The 12,987-nt window shown below is 42.8% G+C and overlaps 1 long non-coding RNA gene across 1 annotated transcript in view; it reads right to left on the reverse strand.

Moving 5' to 3' along the window:
- Nucleotides 1-12,987, reverse strand: part of LOC133090203 (uncharacterized) — a 46,679-nt gene that overhangs the window by 11,744 nt on the left and 21,948 nt on the right. The gene's annotated exons all lie outside the window — the stretch shown is intronic.

Consider the following 12,987-nt stretch of genomic DNA (forward strand, 5'->3'; position numbering starts at 1 on the left):
CATCACCACCGTCACAAGGGCTTACTGAGCATGTAAGTGCCAGGCATTGTGCCAGGTTCCTTTGTGAGGGATGGTATTCTCTGGGATTAGACTCACTGGATTTGCACACTGGCTCTTCCATGTACTGTCTGTGTTACCTGGAGCAAGCAACCTCAACTTCTTCGCCTGCAAGATGGGGACAGTAATGGCAGCGCCTTCTGAGGGCTGTTGTGAGGAAGACAAGGCCATGCTGGGCTGGGAGTCAGCTCCTGATAAATGATAAGGAGCTCTGACTCATTTCCTTGCTTGAGGGGACCTACCACAGCTGAGATAATGTTTAGGCACTATCTCAATGCAGGGACACATCTCTTCCTCAAGAGGGTCTTACCTCTCCCTGGAAGCGTATGTCCCGAAGCACCAGGAGCAGCCACCACAACTGACTTCTCAAAGTCAGTGGCCTGAGTGTAGGTGAACAAAGGACACAAACCACAATTTGACAGGTGGTTGTCCGTGTCCTTCCCAGCTCTTATCTGATCTCAACTTTTCTGCCCTAAATTCATTAGTCTGGGGCTGAAATCTAAAAATGCCTAGTGTGGGAAAGTGGCTTTCATTCAGATTTTAGTCCTTTGAGACATTTTTTGAAAGGTGACACTGTGGTACAGCAGAAAGGAAGTGAGGAGGCCTGGATAGGCAGGTTACTTTGGCCCTCTGAGCCTCAGTTTCCTCATCTGTGAATTGAGGTTAATGACGTGTACCTGGCAGTGCTGCTTTGAGGTTAAATGTGAAAGTGTATTTAAGAAAGCCTCTAACACACTCTGTCGTCCATGTTCAATAATCAATAACTGATGATGAATCTATGTATTAGATGATTTATGTTGGGATGCTTTCTTTTATTTTTAAATATATATTTGTTTATTTATTTATTTAGCTGCAACAGGTCTTAGTTGTGGCACATGGGATCTTCGTTGCAGCATGGGGGATCTTTCATTGTGGTGCGTGGGCTCCAGAACATGAGGGCTCGTAGTTGCAGCACGTGGGCTCCCTAGTTGTGGCGCGCGGGCTCTAGAGCGCGAGGGCTTAGTTGTCCTGTGGCATGTGGGATCTTAGTTCCCTGCCCAGGGATCGAACCCATGTCCCCTGCATTGGAAGGTGGATTCTTAACCACTGGACCACCAGGGAAGTCCCCGGATGTTTTCTTTTAAAATTGAAGTATAGTTGACTTACAATATTATATTAATTTCATGTGTACAACATAGCAATTTGATATTTTTGTAGATTATACACCATACAATGTTTATAAAATATTGACTATATTCCTTGTGCTGTACATCACAGCCCTGTAACTTATCTATTTTATAATTGGCAGTTTGTACCTCTTAATCCCCTTCATCTATTTTGCCCCTCCCCCCTTCCCCTCTGGTAACCACTAGTTTGTTCTCTGTATCTGTAAGTCTGTTTCTATTTTGTTGTATTTGTTTTGTTTTTTAGAGTCCACAAATAAGCAAAAAGATACAGTATTTGTCTTTCTCTGTCTGACTTATTTCACTTAGTATAATACACTCCAGGCCCATCCATGTTGCTGCGAATGGCAAGATTTTACTCTTTTATATGGCTGAGTAATATTCCATTGTATATATGCTACCACATCTTCTTTATCCATTCACCAGTTGTCGATGGGCATGTAGGTTGCTATGTTGGGATGCTTTTGAAATCTCTGCTGTGGTGACCTCAAATCCCCTGTGCATAAAGCCCAGACCCTCCCATAATTGATAAACTGCTCACTTTGACCTTGACTTGGGTAAAATTTTTCATAAACTTTATGATTATCACAAGATGTATATTAGCTTAAGCATGGTAAAAAACAATGAGGAAGATGAAATCCTCCCTTAGTGTTTTCTAATAAGATTATTAGCCACTCCTTAAGTAAAATAATTATTTACCTGTAGTACAGCAGAAAGAAAATAGGGTTTGGAAGTCAGAAAGACCTGGGTTTGAATCTGGCTCCACCCACTGACTAGAGCACAACCTTGGGCAAGTTACTTAACCCCTCTGAGCCTGAGTGTCTCATATCTAAAACTGGGATGATAACCATCTCACAGTGTTGTTATGAGGTTCTCAGGACATCTTAGTTTTTTGTTCCCTGCAGATATTCTCAAGCTTGTCTTTTATTCTTTTAAACATATTTGTGTTGGGACTTCCCTGGTGGCGCAGTGGTTAAGAATCCACCTGCCAATGCAGGGGACATGGGTTCGATCCCTGGTCCGGGAAGATCCCACATGCCGCGGAGCAACTAAGCCCGTTCGCCACAACTACAGAGCCTGCGCTCTAGAGCCCGTGAGCCACAACTACGGAGCCTGCGCACCTAGAGCCCATGCTCTGCAACAAGAGAAGCCACCGCAATGAGAAGCCTGTGCACCGCAACGAAGAGTAGGCCCCACTCACCGCAACTAGAGAAAGCCCACGCGCAGCAAAGAAGACCCAACTCAGCCAAAAATAAATAAATAAATAAATAAAATTTTTTTTAAAAGAAATAAATCTAACAAGCAAAAATTACATAACTTCATTGTAAACATTACGAAAACCTAAATCAATGGAGAGATAAACTATGTTAATGACTCAAATAATACCATGTTAACAACTCAGCAGGATAATGAATTAGGTTCTCCCCAAACTCATCTATAAATTCAGTGCAATTCCAGGCAAATTTCCAAAAGGGCTTTTCACAGAACTTGATAAGCTAATTCTAAAATTTACATGGTAAAACAGAGGCAAAAAATATTCAAGGCACTCCTGAGAAAGTACAGAGTGGGGAGTTTGCTTACCAGATATCAAGACTTATTATAAGCCATGGTATTACAGTGTAATATTGGCACAGGGATAGACAAACAGACTGATGGAACCAAAGAGAAAACCCAGAAACAGACTCATAAATGGAAATATGATATATGACAGAAAGGGCACTGCAGTTCAATGAAGAAAGAAAATTCAATAAAAAAGTATTGGAACAACTGGTTTTCATATGGAATAAATGAAAGTGGATCTGTATCTCACATACTATATAAAAAATAAATTAAATTAAATAAATAATTAATTTAATTTTTAATTTAATTAAATAAATTAAATTAAAGATTTAAAGTGAAAGGCAAAACTTTAAAAGCCAATATGGAGAAATATCTTTAAGATCTTAGGGTAGGAAATAATTCACTAAACAAGATACAAAAAGTAAAAATTGCGGGCTTCCCTGGTGGCGCAGTGGTTGAGAATCTGCCTGCCAATGCAGGGGACACGGGTTCGAGCCCTGGTCTGGGAAGATCCCACGTGCCGCGGAGCAGCTGGGCCCGTGAGCCACAATTACTGAGCCTGCGCGTCTGAAGCCTGTGCTCCGCAACAAGAGAGGCCGCGATAGTGAGAGGCCCGCGCACCGCGATGAAGAGTGGCCCCTGCTTGCCACAACTAGAGAAAGCCCTCGCACAGAAATGAAGACCCAACGCAGCCATAAATAAATAAATAAATAAAACAAATACTTTAAAATAAAAAAAAAGAAAAAAAAAGTAAAAACTGCAAATGAAAAGTTTGATAAATTTGGCTATATTAAAATTAGAAATATCTAATTCATCAAAAGATGCCGTATGTGTTCTTCTTCGTTTTATTCCTTTTCTCCTTCTTTCCACTTCCTTCCTTTGCCTCCCCTTCCCTTCCTGAAACATTCAGTACTAAAAAGTTAGGTGAGGACAAGTCAGGTAGTTTATCACATTGGAGGGTGAAGGGAGAACAATGGTGGCGCAGAGGGGGCATCAGAGTTCAAGCAGCATGGAGGCATCTGCACAGGAGATGTATCAGAGCCTGAACAGCGTAAGCAGGGGACCTGTACAGGGGCAGCAGCCTGGAATGGGCAAGCACAAGGCAAGTTAGAGTACAAGGCAAGTGGGGAAGGCATCCAGACAGGGGGATGGCAAGGCAAGCGGGGAAGGCATCCAGACAGGGGGTGCATCCTTTCAAATATACAAATATACATATGAAAATATATGATGTCTGTGATTTGTTTCAAAATAACACAGGAAGTGAAGGATGTGTGTGGAAGAGGCAGGATCAGCCAAGGGTTAAAGTTTGGTAAGTCTGGATGATGGGTACACTGGGCTGTATTCATCTATGTTTTCCTATGTCCAAAATTCTCCATAATAAACATTTTTCAGTGTAAACACACACACACCATAATGAAAATGAAAATATAAGCTACAAACCAGTATAAGAATTGTGCTACGCATATAACTGATGCAGGATTAGAATCCATAATATATATTTAGAGAAAAAAAAAATCCCTCTATGTCAACAATAGACAAATAATCTACTTCCCGGAGAAGGAAATATAAAGGCCAAAAAACCTGAAAAAATCCCTAACTTCATAGTAATCAGAAAAATTAGATACTAGTTTATCTTCATCAGATTGACACAAATTAAAAGCCAATGATACACTGTGTTGCTAAGTCTCATGCACTGCTTGTAGGAGTGTAAATTCATCAACTGTGTTTTGGCATCATTTAGCCAAGTATAAACTCTTATACGTGTGCACCAGGTCATGGGAGTAAGAAGACTCAAGGTAAACTTGCTTGTAATTTAGAAAACAAAAGCAAAAACTGGAAACAAGCCAAATGTCCAATGAAGCAATGGATTAGTAAACTGTGATATACAATGAAATGCCATAAGCAGTGCAAATGTACTGCATACATCAACATGAATGAATCCTGCAAACATAAGGTTGAGTGAAAAAAGCAAATCAGAGAATACAAAAAATATAATACCTTTTTATAAAGTTCAAAAACAAGCAGAACTAAACAATGTATTCTTCAACAACGCACATACATACATATGTGGTAAGATATAAAGGAAAGCAAGGAACAATAAAAATTCAGGGCAGGTTTATCGTGGAGGGTGAGGATGGAGAGCAGGGAGAGGCTTCAAAGATATTCTTAGAGTTCCATTTCTTAAGACTGGATGTTGGGCACATAAGGGCTCATTTTATTATTTTTATATACTTTTATTTTATTATATATTTTATTTTATATATTTATATATAAATTTTATTTATATATTTTAATATTTTATCCTAATATATTTTTATTAGGAATTCAAAATCAATTGAATTCAAATACTTGAAGAGTGAATATTAAAACACAGATTAATTGTAAACAAAATAAATCTTTACTCACCTTCTCCAGATGGACAGGAAATACTTACATAATGATAATCAAGAAAGTTTGCACTCTGACCTGAACCAAGTATCTTGCATGGTAGTTGGAGTGCTAGATGTGCCAGCTGGCTGAGCTGTCCAGCTAAATTTATTTTTTAAAAAAGAAGAACACATCTTTGGAAACATTGTTCTCATCAAACATTAAAATACTAAAATGTTTTTTAAAAAAGAGAGAGAGAGACCTAAGAGACATATCCACCAAATGTAAAGTGTGGATTTTAGGTGGATCCTGATTTGAGCCAATCAACTATAAAAATATACTCTTGAGAAAATGAGGAAAACATGAATAAGGATTGGGTATTAAAAGATGCCAAGGTGTGATAATGGTATTGTGACTGGATTAAAAAAATTCTTATCCTTTAGAGATGAAGCCTAAAATGTACGGATAAATGTTATAACAGCTACAATTTGCTTTAAAATAACCCAGTGGTGGGAGAGGAGGGGAGGGATAAAGATGGAACAAGAGCGGTCCTGAGATGCTCACTGTAGCTGACTGGTAGGTACAAGCGTGCATTGTTCTCTTTGCTCTACTCTTATTCTGTGTGAAATTTTCCATGGGAGAAGGGAAAGATGGGAGAGGAGGATGGAGGGAGGGAAGCAGGAAGGAAGGAAGATCCTTGGAACAATGCCTCGTATCTCTCAGAGCAAGGGTCCAGCTCTGTGAGTGGTTTCTGCTGCCCTCCTGCAGGAGATAACGTCACTGGCCAACGAGAACTTCAGAGGAGGGTGGTTTCACACACTATGCCAATTTCACCATTCTGTTGGAGCCAAAACCTACCCAAAGGGCTGCTGTATCAGAATGCAGGGTCTGAGCAGGACCAGGCACCCATCCCTCGTGGGTTTCACAACCCTGGCCTTTCTCAGTCCCAGGAAACCATGCGCCAGAAGTGGGGCCACTTTCCTTTTTCAACCTCCTGAAAGACCAAAGCAGTTCTGATCTTGGGTAGCCTCGACCTGCAGCGGCTTGAAGCAGGATTTTGGTTCCCTGGCCAGACCACCAGGGCCAGTGGCCAGAGACAAGGCCCTGGCCCGTCGGCTTTGTAGAAATGAATTCCCACAAAGAGATGGAAAGTAGCGAAACAAGTAAAGTGTTTATTAGGAGGAAAAATGATACGTGTGGATAGACACACGTGCAGGCTCAGAGAAACAGTCGCACCCTCGTGGTAGTTTGAATCACTATTTATATGGGGGCATTTCTTCTGGGTTTCCTCTGGCCAATCACCTTGCTTTGCCTGGCTCTGAGTCCATATTTGGTTTATCTCAGGGTCCTCCCTTGTGTGCGTGCGCATCCCTTAGCCAAGATAGATTCTAGCGAAGAGGGCTATGGGTAGGTTGACATCACCTACTATGGGGTGGCGTCCCCTCCCTTTTGGCCCCCCGAGGAGCCTTTCTGCATGTGTGTAGTCGGGAAGGTCTCCTTAACCTCGAGAATGAGAAATATGTGGTCTCTCTATCTTTTTTCTGGGCAGGGCTCAGCTCCTCTCTCGCTCCTGCTGTTATCTTCATCTTGGAGCATCTGGTCCACAGGGGACAAACTCCAGCTGCTCAGCCTGGGGCCATCTATCTCCTGCCTCAGTTCCTCTTGAAAAACACCAAACATTTTCATTCCACTCCTTCTGGCACAGCCTGATAGCCCTTGAGAAGGAGTTCGGAGCTAAGAACAAGAGCCTGGCCACCCCAAACCCAACCCCAGGCCTCTGCCTCCTCCTGGGAAGGGGAAAGACATGGTGTAGACTCTGGGTGGGGATAATCTTTCCTGATAATTCCTGTTCCTCCCTTATTCTACTTCCCCCAACCAATACAGACAAGGAGACGTCTCACTATAGACGTGCCAGGATAAAAGTTAGGTGCCCTTGGGTCCCTGTGTTATAAGTAAAGGGAAACTTTCAGGGAGACTCCAGGTGCTGAATGGGGGCTGTTCATTCCCCCCTCCCAGCAAGAGCTTCTCACTCATCCACTGGCTTTTACTGCCCCCTTGTGGTCATTCTCTTCCTATAGACAATCCTGCATTACAGATTTCCCACCCACAAAGCCAAGTCGGTTCGTCCCCTGCAAACCTTGCATTGGGCCAGTCTTCATTAAAGGTCAGACATTTCGCTCAGTAGTGAGAAAACTTTCTTCCAAAGCAAGTAAGTACATGAGTATCTTCCAGACAATTTCTTCGCTTTTTTTGGGGGGGGCTATGCCCTGCGGCTTCTGGGATCGAACCTGGGCCCACGGCAATGAAGGCGCCGAGTCTTAACCACTGGACCCCCAGGGAATTCCCTCTTTGCTTTTTAAAAACCTTAACGGTTGAAAATTTTTTTTTAATTAATTAATTAATTTTTATTTTTGGCTGTGTTGGGTCTTCGTTTCTGTGCGAGGGCTTTCTCTAGTTGTGGCGAGCGGGGACCACTCTTCATCACGGTGCGCGGGCCTCTCACTGTCGTGGCCTCTCTTGTTGCGGAGCACAGGCTCCAGAAATGCAGGCTCAGTAGTTGTGGCTCACGGGCCCAGCTGCTCCGCGGCATGTGGGATCTTCCCAGACCAGGGCTCGAACCCATGTCCCCTGCACTGGCAGGCAGATTCTCAACCACTGCGCCACCAGGGAAGCCCTACATGGAATTCTTAAAAATCTAGTATGTACTAGTAAAATGTTATCAGTCAAAATTCTAGCTATTTTAAAATGTTGCATGTCACAGCAGTAAATTTCTTTTGTCAATTACATTGTGATCAGATGTTTAATAACCATGACTTTTTAAGTCTTTCTGTCATTTATAGACAGTTATTGTACTTTGATAAATCTCAGGTTGTACTAGGGAACTGGGTAAGATTTTTTTTTTTTTTTTTTTTATTTAGGTCTCTGCTGCTGCGCGCGGGCTTTCCCTAGTTGCTGCGAGCGGGGGCTACTCTTCCTTGCGGTGCGTGGGCTTCTCATTGCGGTGGCTTTTCTTGTTGTGGAGCACGGGCTCTAGGCACATGGGCTTCAGTAGTTGTGGCACGTGGGCTTCGGTAGTTGTGGCACGTGGGCTCAGTAGTTGTGGCTCACGGGCTCTAGAGCGCAGGCTCAGTAGTTGTGGCGCACGGGCTTAGTTGCTCCGCGGCATGTGGGATCCTCCTGGACCAGGGCTCGAACCTGTGTACCCTGCATTGGCAGGCAGATTCCCAACCACTGTGCCACCAGGGAAGCCCTGGGTAAGATATTAAAGAATCCTAAGGAAAAACCTGATGGCTTCATAAAACTGTTAACGAAAGGATTAGTTACATAGGACTGAGTGAACTGGTGAATAGTGATATAATTTTTATGGTTTCTATCTGAAAAATTACTGGTTTAAATCTGTGTTTTCCAGCTGTAAGGAAAACCCTTCCCTTCAAACTAATTATGACTTACAGTAATTTGGTAAATTATACCTTTGTAAGCAGAACTGAAATATTTATCTTTGCTCTCTATCTGCTCCCTCCAGAAACTGGAAACTTTTAGGTTCCCAGCAGCTTTATCAGATAAATTAGGAAGGCCACCTCCTAACAGGTGTAGGAATCTTGATATTTGGGGGACCTCTAAAAGCGAGAAATTCACCAAGGCAAAATGTGATGACGCACTTTCAGCATGGATTTCCTGGCCCAGAGAGGCCTTTTGGGGAATTCAGTCTGAGACTCCTGAGAAATTACACCAGAGTCAGTGTGGAAGAGCCTATGTGGTTGATGGACCAGTTTTACTTTAGAAACAAATTAATCTTGATTTGGCTATATTTGACAAAAATGAGGGTAATTTTAGAGAGAAAGAGATATTTCAATGGATATCAAATTCTAATTCCGTTTATTGAGGTCTATATTCACTAAGACTCACTTCTCAGATAATTCCTTGCGATTATGTTATATTGTTGCAAAGTTTAATTGAATTATTAATAGGACACTCTAAGTTTGTTTTTGAAACTTAACTCAGTAATCTGTCTTTGGCTGAAGATCAAATGGTCCATGATCTGCAACCAGGAAGTTAATATCAGGCTATGGTCATTTAAATTTAAAGGCTCCCTTAGGTTGGGGACAATTAAACCATACTAGGGATAACCAGCCTGGTAACACTAGGAAATAGGGCTGGGTGCCTCATGGACAATACCAATATAAAACTTCCCTTAAAGATAAGGATTGGTACAGAACAGACTAAGTCAGACGACCTGGGATATACTGGGCTGTACCTAATGGAAGTTTTTGACTTATATTCTTGCTTATGACCTTACTAACACTGCTAACAGTACTATATTTATATTGCCTGTTTTACAAAATTGCTGTTTCTTGCATTACCAAATGTGTGACTGAGCCTCTGATAAAATGATGATATATAGTTCCATATGAGATCAATGATTGTAACAGTGTAACTCTAGATATGGAAAGAAGCAACAAGAGGGAATATTTTCCTGGACCATAAGAGACTAGTAAGACAGGTGGTCCAGAGACTTTTGGCTACTGTTAATAAGGCCTAGTCCAGTAATAGCACATTGAGTGGCCTATCAGCAAAATCTTTGCCAGACCTAGGAATGAACATTCCTAGCACCATGAGATGAAATGGTCATGAAATGCCCCCTAAACCATGGTCAAATTTATGACCCTGAAGGGGCCCTGCCAACTGAAAATTGGCACTTGCCATCTGCCTCTGCAAGGATTAGGTCAATGGCCACTGCAGCCACTGACCTTCAACACACCCTGAAAGGAGTTCAGGGTGGAGATCAGGAATGAGGCACTCTGTGCTCTGGAAAAATTGGCAGAACAGGCCTTCAGATAGTTAGATACTTTCAGGAAAAGACTTTATGAGTCCAAATTCTTGCATCTTCTCATATCTAGAAAATCACTAAAATCATTAATGGTGACATCTGCTTTGGCTATTAAGGAGAGAAATGCAATTGAAAGTCAAAATGCAGTAGCTGTGGTTCAGACATCCAAGGTAATACTAGGTGGCATTATGGACATGATTTCAGACAAGTCCTTGTATTGCTAAGAACTTGAGTTTTCTGAGCTGTGTCAGACTTGGGATGCCACCAGCCATTCTCAAAACAATGTCTGCTGGCAGCTGATAGCTGCAACCTTATGGTTTCAAGATATCCTCTTGTAACTGTTAAATTTTCAGAAAATGAAATTGCTTTAGATCAGATAGTAGAAAAAGGAGACGTGGAGTGGCCAATAGCTCCTGTTATGTATATATTAATACCACATTGGAAGTTAAACCTACTTAGATAAAAGCAAACAACTGGCTACCTGGCTACAAGTCTCCTCAGGGTGTGAGGTCCAGACTGGGTTTCAGACTTATTCTTCTGAATTCCTCAGGGAATGAGATTTATTTTGTCTATTAAAATTCTAGTTGTCACTCCTCCAACTACTTTTAGTAGGGTCTGTTACACCAAAATGGCAGGCCAAGGGATTGAGATTTTGATCATACAAGACTCAGATCCAGGACTTAGAACTGAGAAATATTTCCAATTCAGTGTCTATTCTCCAAATTGAGGCAGGACTATGCCCCATTTTAGCAGAAAGTGGCCAGAGCAGTTGTCACCTAGTTCCCTGAATTGAAACTGAGTGGGACTCCGTGGGGCTCCGGAGTACAAATCCTTTCTGTGTCCCCTGTTTCTTGTTTGTAGGATATAGGCTTCATTCAGCCTCCTTGACCTTCCCTGAGTTCCAAAGTGCAGATTCAAACAGTTGCTAATCATGGAAGGGAGGGGATGCAGAAGCAGGGGAGGAGCAATCAAATGGTGGTGCACCCTTGTGGCAGGGTCCTGGTTCCTCCTCAAGGAGTATGCATAAGAATATCTTTGAGCTCTTCCACAGAGCTGGGGCCCCCACCCAGGTGAAGGATGGTAACTTAAGGCTGAATTCAAGGTTCCTGGAGCACCGCTCTGTTACCTCACCACCAACCAATCAGAAGGAAGTCACATACCCTGCAGCCCTCACCCCAAATTTTGCCTTCCTTTTCTGGGCCCAGCAATGACCATCCTGTTAGGCCTCCTGTTTGGCCCCTGTCTATTTCAACTGCTTACAAGGTTCATGTCCAACAGGGTCCAACAGTTTCAGGCTAAATTGCTGTTATTACAAGGGTGAATGCCAGTTTGGGGCACAGAATACCTCGATTTAGATCAGGTGGAGAGAGACTTCTACTCTACTAGGCAGGACTATGTCCACTCTCAGCAGGAAGTAGTCACAGAAGAAAGAGACCTCCGCCCCAATTCCCAAGAAGTATCCTGAGTACGAAGTCTCTTAGCAGGGAGTCAGGGGAACCACTAACCGAAACTGCCCGCCCTGGCCAGGCCGATAGTAACCACCTGCATGAGTTATCTTACAACAGGAGGTCCTGGTAAGGAACACAGAACTAACAAGCTACCAGCAACTGGAAGAATTTGGGAAAGGTCAAAAGGAGAGAGGAGATGCCAGTAAATGTGTCCTACCAATCTCCCAGAATCCTTCTCGCTGGAATCCATCTTGGCTGAGTGATGCACGTTCCAGCAGAGAGGACCCTGAGTCAGAATGACTGGCCAGAGAGAACCTGGAAACTAACCCCATTACCATAAAACCTGAGACTGCGAGCAACGTGGCAGAGCAATTCTCCTGGGTTCTCTTACCCTGCTGCTCTCTACTCTGGTCCCCTTTCCAATAAAGTATCTTGCTTTGCCAGCACATGTGTCTCCTCAGACAATTCATTTCCAAGTGCTAGACAAGAGCCCACTCTAGGGCCCTGGAAGGGGTCCCCCTTCCTGTAACAAAAAGATGAACTCAGGGAAGTATATGCTCCTCCAATTCTGCACCCCAGTTCCAATGTGTGGGTTTTTCTCCCACATCGCCAAGCAATTGATAAGAGAAATGTTTACATATTGAGGTATGGGGAAGTCATTCTGGCTTATACATGAGTTAACTTGAATTTTATGCTAACTAGAATAACCTGTTTGTGGCCTATCAAACATATATTGTACATCTGCTTTAATTATTAAAGAAAAGGGCACATTGACCAGAAGTAAAGAATGTTCATGTTAAAAATAAAGATTAAATGCCTCCCTTCCTGGGACGCCAATGCTGGTACTCCTTCAATGATAAGACTCCCCTCCCAGGTGCTAAGGCCATACTGACTTGCTGTGTACGTGCTGGTCTGGTTTTTTTGAAACCTTCAAGAAATGTATCCCTGACTTGTTTAATGTTCTTTGTTCTGACAAGATGTAAAGCTGTGCTGAAAACCATGCTTCTCTGGAGCAGTTTCTCAGAGTAATCTGGGAGGCTGGCTTCTGGTTTATAGTCCTCAGTTTGGCTCAAATAAATCTCTTCTCTTTTTTTTTTTTTTTTTTCCGCCACAGCTTGTGGGATCTTAGTTCCCTGACCAGGGATTGCACCCAGGCCCATGGCAGTGATAGCACGGAGTCCCAACCACTGGACAGCTAGGGAATGCCCCAGGGAAGGGTTTTTAAAGGCAGTATTTGGGGTGAGGGTGGCAGCTCATGGACTTTCTTCTGACTGGTTCATGGTAAGGTAATAGGGTGATGTTTCTGTAATCTTAATCATCAACCTTCTGGTTCTAACCAGTCTGGGGTGTAGTGCTTGTGGTCAGCATGCGGTCACCATCCTCCACCTGGGTGGTGGGGGTGGGTCTTAGTTTCTGCAGAAGAGCTCAAAGATATGTGTCAGATTGTTATGTGAATCCCTTGAGGAGGAGCTAGGACTCTGCTTTCTGGCTGAACTATTGTTTTAGCTATCTTTACTTCCCTTGTTTGACAGCTTTTCCTTTGTTTCTGCATTCCCTCACTTCC

The sequence above is a fragment of the Eubalaena glacialis genome, chromosome 4, assembly GCF_028564815.1.
Source record: "Eubalaena glacialis isolate mEubGla1 chromosome 4, mEubGla1.1.hap2.+ XY, whole genome shotgun sequence".
Lineage (NCBI taxonomy): Eukaryota > Metazoa > Chordata > Mammalia > Artiodactyla > Balaenidae > Eubalaena > Eubalaena glacialis.